General features: G+C 34.8%; 2 protein-coding genes across 2 annotated transcripts in view; both read right to left on the bottom strand.

Annotated features, from left to right (window-relative positions):
* The window catches only part of LOC129792365 (transient receptor potential cation channel subfamily A member 1), a 1,125,827-nt gene that overhangs the window by 651,152 nt on the left and 466,977 nt on the right, over positions 1–7,698 (bottom strand). The window lies entirely within an intron of this gene.
* LOC129792430 (PIH1 domain-containing protein 2) overlaps positions 1–7,698 on the bottom strand; it is a 927,269-nt gene that overhangs the window by 651,152 nt on the left and 268,419 nt on the right. The gene's annotated exons all lie outside the window — the stretch shown is intronic.

Below are 7,698 nucleotides of genomic sequence, written 5' to 3' on the forward strand. Positions count from 1 at the left end.
TCATGCACCTTCACATGGGGCTCTATTTAGGGATTTGTTTCTTCTTTACTCTTCTGTTACTTTTCGATTCGCTTTATTTATTAAAAATTTAATTTAAACTTAAATTTAATAAATTAACCCTTCTCTCAACAAGTAGAGCTTAAACTTGGTCACTCCACGGAAGCAGCACAATGTAGTCCACCATGTGCAGAAGAGGTGTCTCACTGTGCCGAAGAGAATGCGTTCAAACAAAGACCCTCAAGTACCTTCAATGGGTAGATTTTTCTCAAATATTGCCATATCGATTTAGCCACGATTCCCCTTCCCACCTTCTTTGGCACCCCCAAGAGGACTCTTTCCTTCGTAACAAAAGAGCATACATGGGGATTGAGTGCATCCTAAAGATTCCTTGCCATTTTAATACCTCAACGCTTTCTAATGCGAAAAATCTCATGCTTTTCATTTCCCACTTGTCGCGCCTTCCAATTCACCACACCGGCACCCACCCGCATCCCCCGGAGCCGTTTAATCAAAGTCTCAGCAATTATACGAGCATTCAGGGCTAAAGTGCGCCATATAGGGTGAAATATGAAATATCATCATTGAGTGCACTTCAAATGTACCAAGTCTTTTCATTTGATTTTAATACCAACAAGGGTGCTCTAAAAATCAGTTTTTTTCCACCCCACCCACATTGTTTAGCACCAAAAAGCCACCCCTGTTAAATGCCAGTTGTGGCCTAGGTCAACCTTGTATAGTCTGCTAAGCATCCCATATCGCCAATGCGGGGAGCTTTCCAATGAGGGGTTGTGCTCATAATAATCATTAGGGGGTGACGATATAAAGGGGCGTGTTTAATGACTTAATTGTGGTTAATAAATGATGCAAAATGTCAAGAGAGAGGTGAAAAACAAGAAACTGATGAAGTAAAGCAATTTATTTTCTTCAGATTTATCATTATTTCAATACTTGGCAGTAAAAGTATTTTTCGTTTGATCTATTAAATGGATTAGACGAAAGGAAAGCAAACGTTATAAAAAAAATTCAAAGAAAACGTAAAATATGTAAAAATTCAGAAAGGAATCGTCGACCAAATTGAGGAAAAACTTCGACATTATGTATGTTCGTAAAAAATTAATCACCAACATTTAGGATTATTCGCCATTATTTGGATGATTCGCCAAAATAGTATACAAGGGAATCATCAGCAATTATGGCAACCCCTTTTTTAACTAAATAAATAAATAAATAATTCGCAAAAAAAATCGAAAGATTCGCCAAATAAACAACCCTTGTAAAAATGTGTTGAAAGCGTTGAAAGTTAACGCACGTCAAATGTTTGAAAAACAACTTCAAACATTAAAAATTATAATGAAACGTTTGAAGAGAACTGTCAAACGTACAGAGTGTCAAAATTATGTAATGTAAAACATTTGTAAATAAACGTCAAGTTGATTTTTTAAACCATTTTTAACGTCTATGAAATAAAAAAGAGAAATAATAGGTCTTATCAACTCATATATCGACGAATAAACTCATTTCTATCTTAAAGCTATACAAAAATGATTTATAATGCAACTTATAACTAAAAAAAAACTTCAAAAAATGATAAAATTTTCAGTTCTTTTTAAATCCTTTTAAAACACGTGCAATTATATACTTTTAAGTTCCGACTGAAAATTGAAAATTTCTCTGGAATACACTCGTATGGGGAATTTGATTGATAGGCAATTGACATGAAGATGTAAATAACAATTTGGTGTTTATTTAAAAGAGCCGCCAACCGATATATCGCACACCCACTGCTGGTGCACAAGAAATCAAATGGTGTGGGTGGGATTGAGGTGCGTGAAGCGCTGAGAATTCAATCACCTGGCACGATAATTGCTTTTAATTAACTCAGAATATATCCGTGTAATAAATTACGGAATTGAATGTTGGCAATTTGATTAACCCTCCACCAATGCGATTAGACATGTTGCTCCGGCATATTAACTGTCGCACGTTATAAATTCGATAAGGAAGGAAAATATATTTTCCCAGATAATCCCCTAAAACATTTTGGATTCAATTGCTCGCGACATTGTACGGCGAAACATCTGCTAAATTAGAGGGAGAAATTCCTCTTGTGACAAATTAAATTGCAATTCTCAATTTATTTTCAATGAAAGAACCCACAGAATCCTCCCATGAACATTTGATACTTTTTACGTGTAATTTTTTTGGTTGTTTTGTGCAGAAAATATATCTTCGTCAACCTTTTGGCAATGTCGTTTTGTACTTTAGCCGCCCTCGATGGTAATCTTTTGGATGGAAATTGATCTCCTCTTGAGCATAAATTAGGGCCGTATGCATGATCCTTAACACGGAAACACCTCTCACTGTGGGGTCAATAAATCTCCTTTTCGGGAGTTCTTCATCAATGATATTTAGCCTCAATGGCTTTTTTAGCTGTGATTCTTTCGAAGAAAAGAATAGCACAGCTTCTGTCTACCACCTAAAATGCAATGTTGTCCGATCGGGCTCAAACTTGGTATGAGCACGAATTAGAGTCCCCACATTCCAAAAAACGTATGCCCAAAAAAAAGGTTCCGTCCGTCCGTCCGGCCGGCCGTCCGTCCAGCCGTGGCACAAAGTAGAATTACAAGAGAACGGTAATAGATAGAGACTTGCGGTCAACGGCAAAGTTCATATATCGGGTGGAAGACATCCGATTATGTGGTCAAATCTACCCCCCCACCCTTCCGTCCGCCATTTTGGAACACCCCTAAATTTTGTTTTCACTATATCTCAGCGCCTGTAATAGCTAAAAATCTGAAATTTTGATATGTTGTAGGGGCCATCAAGACCTTTCCAACGATACCTCATTTTCGAAAATCAGTCAAGCCGTTTAGTCAATATTGCCGCCACAATTTTTCATCGAAAATCGGCCATAACTCGAGAACGGCTTGACCGATTTTGATCAACTCAAGCTCAAATGAAAGCTCTCAGCAAGCCCTACAACTTTCTAGAACATCCAAAGTTTCAAAAGTGACCGCTAGAAGGCCAAAAATCAAAAACAAAATTTTCGATTAGTTTTCGATGAATATCTCGAAAACTGTACGATAGATTTGGATGAAATTTTAGTATGTTATAGTTGACTATATTATCTAGCTCCATGCCAAAAATGAAGAAAATCTATGTCGCCGTTCTCGAGATATAGCCTTCCAAAATTGGCATGTCATATCTCGGGTTCTACAAGTACGATTTTAATCAACTCAAGCGCAAATGAAAGGTTTCGTGAAGCCCTACAAATATCTAGAACATTGCAATTTTGAGAAATGACCGCAAGAGACGCTAAAGTCAATATTTTGCATATCCAAAATTTTTAAGTCTAAATATCTCAAAAACTGTACTATGCATTTCGTTAAAATTTTAGTATGTTATAGCTGAGGTCAATACCTTTCCAACAACAGGTTATTTAAGAAAATCTATGGAGCCGTTCAGGAGATATAATGGTTTTAATTTTTTATTTATTTAATTAATACGCAAATTCTTAGGCGCCCCGCGAAGCGGGGCGCCTTATATATAAGGTATATGAATATAAATGCAGAGTAAAATATAACGGTTATATATAAATATATATAGTTGCATGTTTAATTAATACGCTAACTATTTGGCGCCCCGCGAAGCGGGGCGCCTTATATATAAGGTATATAAATATAAATGTAAATGCAAAGTAAAATATAACGGTAAAATATACACTACCCGTCAAATCGGTTTCACAAGCTGAGATATAGACAAAAATGGTGTAGTTTTTGAAGGCAAATTTTAAGTGGCTGCCACGATCTTCGAACTGTGCTTGACCGATTTTCAAAAATTTACCAGATTTGGAAAGGGAATTAAATTACCTTTCCAACGACTATCTATTTATTAAAATCGGTGCACTAGCGGCCGAGATGCAAAAGGTCAAAGTGAAAATTTGTAAAATTGTGAGAAAAATACTTTTGCCTAGGTTTACCAAAATGGCTGCCAAGAAATAACGGGTTGACCGATTTTCATAAATTTACCAGGTTTGGAAAGGTGAGAAATGTACCTTTCCAAAACTGGTAAATTTTTGAAAATCGGTTAATCACAGCCGAAGATATAGCCACTTAAAATTTGCCTTCAAAAATACCCCATTTTTGCTTGCCCGGAAACTTTTGACGGGTAGTGTAAATATATATAGCTACATGGTACAGATTAAGGAGAAAAGGGAATGTATATGGTAAGTTTCACTTACGGGCTGTGATTCTTCCTTCAGAGGCCAAGGTAAATATATGTAAATGCAAAGTCTAATAGATAGCTGCAGAGTATGGATTAATCAGAAAAGGGAATGTACTGGTAAGTTTCACTTACGGGCTGTGATTCTTCCTTCAGTGATCAGTCTAAGTGTGATATTTGATATAAGTTTGGTGGTGCAAACTCAGGGGAAGGATGACTCGCGCCACGAATCACAGCCAATGCGCGAGTTAGCCTTCCCCCAGAGTTTGCACCACCAAACTTATATCAAATATCACACTTAGACTGATCACTGAAGGAAGAATCACAGCCCGTAAGTGAAACTTACCAGTACATTATATATTCCATCAGTTGTCCCTCCATTGAGGCGAAATAATTGTTCACCAAATTTAGCATCTATCGAGAGTTTTATTAACCATGGAAGACTTGGAGGTATTCTCACTAAATTGCTGAAATGAGAAATCACTACTCTATGGGGCATGAGATTGTCCTATTCATCTTCTTTCTTCCACAAAATCGATACCTTGTTCCACTCGAGAAGAGATCCCTTGAAACACTTTCTATTGTATTCTCATGTATACCAAAGACGGTGTCCTTTGTCATACCGGAGGAGTGTTGTACATTAAGCCTCTCATATCTCCATTTTCCTGCAATATCCTTCATCCTGCCTGAGCGAGAGAGAGAATGCGCGTTGGTAGATAAAATGCTCATTTGTGCGATTTTTGCCGCCTAAGAGGCTTCTTTTTGGCACCCTTTGCGGCTGCACTCGGTTCTACATGGTTGGAAGGTGAAGCGATTTATGGTTAACAAGTGAAGGAGGGCCTATTTATAGAATGGGCTGCTCACTTTATTCATTACATGCTTTGAGCACTCAAAATTTAAACGGATCATCTCAAGTAATATTAAGTGAATCATACATTTAAATATGGAATGAGTATAATTCTTATGCTAATGAATTAATGACCCAAATATTTAATATCAATTGTGAGACATCTTTCTTCTTACCGCCTTGCTGAACTTGAAATATTTCAGTTGAAAATATTGCTTTCATTAAAATAAAAATTACATATAAATGTGTTACATAAAAAACGTCAAAAGAAATATTAGATTGAAATGTCAAAGTTAGAAATGAAACTTTAAACGTTAGAAACAAAAAAAATCCTAAAAGTTAGAAAATAAATGTCAAACTTTAAAATAGAAAATGTCAAGATTATGGAAAGAAACGTCAAATGGTAGAAAAATGTCAAGTGTTAGAAAAGATATTTCAAATGAGTCAAATCTCAGAAATGAAACTTCAAACGCTAGAAAGAAATAAAATAAAATTAAGTATTAGAAAAGAATTGTCAAATATTAGATAAAATACAACAATTAATGTTAGAAAATAAACGTCAAACATAAATTTAAAAAAATATCAAATGTTAAGAATAATGTTAGAATAGGAATGTCAAATTTAGGAAAGAAATGTCACACATTAGAAATGTCATATGTAAGAATTACAGAAATTGTCAAAAATCTGAAAAAAAATCAGCAGCCGTTAATATGATTCAAAAATTTCAATCTCCATAAACTTCTTGATCAATTTTTAACATCTTTTTAATTAAAGAATTATTTTCTAAAACAAGACCATCGCAAAAATTTATTTTTAGTTTTTTTATAAAAGAAAAAAAAGAATTTCTAAATGATGAAAATGATTAAAAAAATTTTAAAGTATCGTCGGAAAGCAGCAACAAGATCATGTGGTATTTAGAGGAAATCAATATTGACGCCTCGACAATGGAAATTCGGCTTAAAGTTGAGCCTCTTCAAAACTCAATATCGAAGGGACTCATACACATGCTTATACTTCTCTAATGAATATCATCACAATAAAAAGGTGATCCTCTCGAACATGAAGAGTACTTTGTGGTGAAAAAGGAACAAAATACGTGTAATTGAGAATTTATTTGTATATTTAGAGATGAATAAGGCGGCACCTTTCAACAAAAATCGCGTAATTCTCACACCTTTGTGCTATTCTTCCTTTCTTTCCGGATGTGAATATATGTAGTATTTTTTTCAGGCTGTGGTATAATCTCGTCCAGGCACTAAGGGAATTTGTCTGACCTAATCTTTGTGGTCTTTATGTAGTTAAAACATATTTGTCACATTGGACAAATTGTATGATCAACTTTGTCCAGCTTGCGGGGGTGCCGAAATGTACACTACCCTCAAAAAGTTTCCGAGAAAGCAAAAATGGCGTATTTTTATAGACAAATTTCAAGTGATCATTGGTCAACCGATTTTTAAAAATTTACTAGTTTTGTAAAGGTACATTTCTCACCTTTACAAAACCGGTAAATTTTTGAAAATCGGTCAACTCGTTATTTCTTGGCAGCCATTTTGGTAAACCTAGGCGAAAATATGTTTTTCACAATTTCACATTATAGGCAATCTTGTGGTTTTATTTATGGACAGGTTTCCACATTTTCAATGAAAATATCAGTAAAAATTTCAGAATATATTGTGTTAGAAATTCAAAATGGCCTCATCCGCCATTTTGTAATAGGCATTAAATGCTTCTAAAGAGCTAGAGAAATGAATTTTCAGTACTTTATAGAAGCATATCCTTGACCTTTCTAACAGTTTATTTTTAAATCAATATTTATCAGACCTTATATATAATTATTTATCGATCTGAAATATATATGTATGTAACATAACAACAATTAATGCTGTGATTATAATCTCTATAGTCTCTATACATAATAATCGTGTCATTGTAACTATATATAAATACTTACACACTTTCCGAAAGTCCTTCTTACCGACACTTCCATGCTTCGTCGACTTCTTTTTCAGCATTTACGGCACAAAACCCCCCTGTGTGATTGATAGCAATAAACAAATTGCCTTCATGCAAAACATCCTCTCTGGTTGGGTTTTTCCATTCATGAAAATTGCCCTGGCATGGCACAAATTTCTATGTGATGATTTAGGCTAAAATGTGGGAAAATCTCCTCGAAGTGGCACAACAAAGGACGACTCAACCTCATGTATTTATTTGCAAAAAAAAAACTCATTCCTCGCCGTTCTTTCCAAATGAAGTCATCGACACGTGAAAGTAAATCAATAACACTTCAATGGATTTCTGTGACAAAATAATTCCGAACTTATTGAAATTTAGTTTGAAAAAAAAATTAATAAATTTCGCACAACCCCTCGCTATTCATCTGTCCTTTTGACCCGAATTTATTGATTTTTTTGATGCATTATGAGTCGATTAAAATCATTCCACGTGGAGAACTTTGAATTCGCATATAGAAAACCAATATGGTTTTGTTGAACGAAATTTTCTCACGCAAACTCAAATCGGCTGCGGGAAATTTCGCAGAACACCACCGATAACTGATTAATTTCACTTAATCATCCGTGTTTATTGTTAATCATAAATTTTCTTCTATATCTGTGATCATTTAATGT

Source organism: Lutzomyia longipalpis, chromosome 3 (assembly GCF_024334085.1).
Source record: "Lutzomyia longipalpis isolate SR_M1_2022 chromosome 3, ASM2433408v1".
NCBI lineage: Eukaryota > Metazoa > Arthropoda > Insecta > Diptera > Psychodidae > Lutzomyia > Lutzomyia longipalpis.